Genomic DNA, 3,095 nt, shown 5'->3' on the forward strand with positions numbered 1-3,095 from the left:
TAGTCCCAGCTACTTGGAAGGCTAAGGCAAGAGAATCACTTGAACCCAAGAGTTTGAGGTTGTTGTGAGCTATGATGCCATGGCATTCTACCAAGGGCAATAAAGTAGGACTCTATCTCAAAAAAAAAAAGGAAAAATTAGGTGGGTGTCATGGCACGTGCCTATAGTCCCAACTACTTAGGAGGCTGAAGCAGGAGGATGGCTTGAACCCAGGAGTTTGAGGTTACTGTGAGCTGTGATGCCTCAGCACTGTAGCCTGGGCAACCAAGTAAGACTCTGTCTCAAAGAGAAAAGAGAGATAAAAAGTGAATTCCTCAGTGAGAAGTGGTTTTCCCAGGGTCTCACAGGAGCAGGTAGCAGAGCAGAACTTTCCCTATCCGTTTTGACTTCAAGATGGGTAGGATGATGGCTTGGCGCCTGTAGCTTAGTAAGTAGGGTGCTGGCCACATGCACCAAGGCTGGCGGGTTCAAGCTTGACCCAGACCTGCTAAACAATGACAACTGCAGCCAAAAAATAGCTCAGTGTTGTGGTGGATACCTGTAGTCCCAACTACTTGGAAGACTGAGGCAAGAGAATCACTTAAGCCCAAGAGTTTGAGGTTGCTGTGAGCTGTGATGCCACAGAACTCTACCCAGGATGACAAAGTGAGACTGTCTCAAAAAAGAAAGAAAAAGATTGGTAGGATGATGTTGAAAATTTGGTCTGCCTTTTCCCAATGGTTGAGAGGCCTGTATTCTAAAACAACTGCCACTGTCTGGGATGTGAGACCTTTCCTGAGTGCAGGCTCACTCCAGGTGTTTCCTGGAGCTGCAGTTCTCCAGTGCGCCGCCTTCCACACTTGGATGTCATGGTGACATCTCCACCCATGTGAGAAATGGCTCTGCTTTTATTTATTTATTTTTCACTCTGCTTTTATTTATTTTAAGATTTATTTGGGATGCAGTGGCACAAACCTGTAGTCCTAGCTATTTGGGAACTGAGGCTGGAAGATCTTTTGAAGCTAAGAGTTCAAGGCCAGGCTGAACAATGTATAGAAACACCTTAAAACATATATATATATATATATATATATACATATTATTTGAAAGAGGGTTATTTTTACATTTGAAAACTACTGGATTAAGTGATGGATCCCTTTTGCTTTTATATCTTATCTGGTCTACAAACACTCCCTTACTCTGAGCGTTTCAGACCTTGGGAACAAAGAGTTCATGTTGGAGGGTTGTATTATTCTAGCTATAATCAAATAAAACTGCATTCAAGAAACTTTAAATAGATACACTTAAGAATGTACATTATTTTGTAAAAAATCTACTATGTACTTAATAATTTCAAAAAAATGACAACTATTTGTTAATTTTAAAATAAGTATCCTTTTAATGACTTTATTGTACCTTTTTTTTTTTTGCAGTTTTTGGCTGGGGCTGGGTTTGAACCCACCACCTTCAGCATATAGGGCTAGCGCCCTATGCCTTTGAGCCACAGGCACCGCCCTGTACCTTCTTTTTGTTGGAAAGCATTTGAATGTTTAGTTCCAGTACCAGCCTTCACAGTTTCAGCTGATCTTCTAAATGGGTATCAGTCATTTGTGACCTTAAGGGCATCTTGATTTGGATTAGCTAGGAGAATATAGATTCATAGCAATGAATGAATTCATAGTGGTTGAAAAGCAAGAAAATATTTTGGGGACTTATTGCTGAGGGTGTGGCTATTCTACTGCATTTTTCCATATTATAGTTGGATCTTTCTTAGCATCCAGCAGTGACTTTAAAATCTTATCTACTGGCGGGGCAGTGTCTCAGGCCTATAATCATAGCACTCTGGGCGGCGGAGACAGGTACATTGCCTGAGCTCACAACTTTGACAATGCATTCTTTCACAATTTGAACATGACTGATGGCTTCCCTTTTTTCCCTGAGCTACTTAATAAGCTGGTTCAATGGCCTTATTTCCAGGTTTTGCTGCACGAGATAATTGCTTTTGCTTTTCATCTTTTAATTGCTGCAATATAGTTTTTCATACAGGTTTTCATTTCTGTCTAATTTAAAATATTCATGGTTCTTATGAGCGTTACAATGCTGATGAGCATTGAATTTTTTTAATGTTAATAGTGGAGTCTCAGAAAACAAGCAAATCATCTTATCCTTAGTAGACACAAGATGATATTGCAATTCCCAGTCCTCATTTAAAAATCTGTTTTCTTCCTTCAGCTTTCTTTTGGTCTTCCTTAACGTGATGGACTGTTAAACAGACAGGATTAAAAAATACTGTGTATCTGTGCAATCATTCAGAAATTCCACTTCAAACAGAAACACAACACACTTGTTGTCAAAAGCTGATAACAGAATGTTGTGTTTGACCCCACAAGTTCTCACTAACCAGCCTCATGTGTTTGTGGTGCCAGTCAGGTGGGGGAAGTTAGAACTAAATCATGAGTGTAGAAGCCATCAATTTAGCCCTTATGGCTTACTGATGTTCTAACTATGCTGATCAATCTCAGAGGATTATTTCAGTGCTTATTTTATTCTTTCGTATTTATTTATTTAGAGACAGAGCTTCAAGCTGTTGCCCTGGGTAGAGTACTGTGGCGTCACAGCTCACAGCAACCTCCAACTCCTGGGCTCAAGCGAGGAGTAGTAGCTGGGATTACAGGTGCCCACCACAATGCCTGACTATTTTTTGGTTGCAGCTGTCATTGTTGTTTGGCCGGCCCAGGCTGGATTCGAACCTGCCAGCTCAGGTGTATGTGGCTGGCACCTTAGCCGTTTGAGCTACAGGTACTGAGCCTATTCTTTGGTATTTAAATGTGTTCATTTTTTTAAATTTTAGGTTAATTTGAAGGCACAAAGAAATTGGTTACAATGTTTGCATTTTTTAGGCAGAGTCCCTCTTAAACTTATGTCCTGCCCTGAAAAAGTGTGCCATTGTGTAATATTATGCCCATTAAGTGGGGTAATTCCCATCCCTCTCCCGCTGCCCCTTCCCCTACCCTGTTCCCCATCCCCCCACCTTGAATTGATTTGTGTTTTTCTCTTATGTGAGCACATGTTAAATGTGTTTATTGGCTTGGCGCCTGTGGCTCAAGCAGCTAAGG

General features: G+C 41.0%; 1 protein-coding gene across 2 annotated transcripts in view; it reads left to right on the plus strand.

Moving 5' to 3' along the window:
- Positions 1–3,095, plus strand: part of RBMS2 (RNA binding motif single stranded interacting protein 2) — a 57,190-nt gene that overhangs the window by 39,916 nt on the left and 14,179 nt on the right. The window lies entirely within an intron of this gene.

The sequence above is a fragment of the Otolemur garnettii genome, unplaced genomic scaffold (assembly GCF_000181295.1).
Source record: "Otolemur garnettii isolate 467f Iridium unplaced genomic scaffold, OtoGar3 scaffold00043, whole genome shotgun sequence".
NCBI classification, from domain to species: Eukaryota; Metazoa; Chordata; class Mammalia; order Primates; family Galagidae; genus Otolemur; species Otolemur garnettii.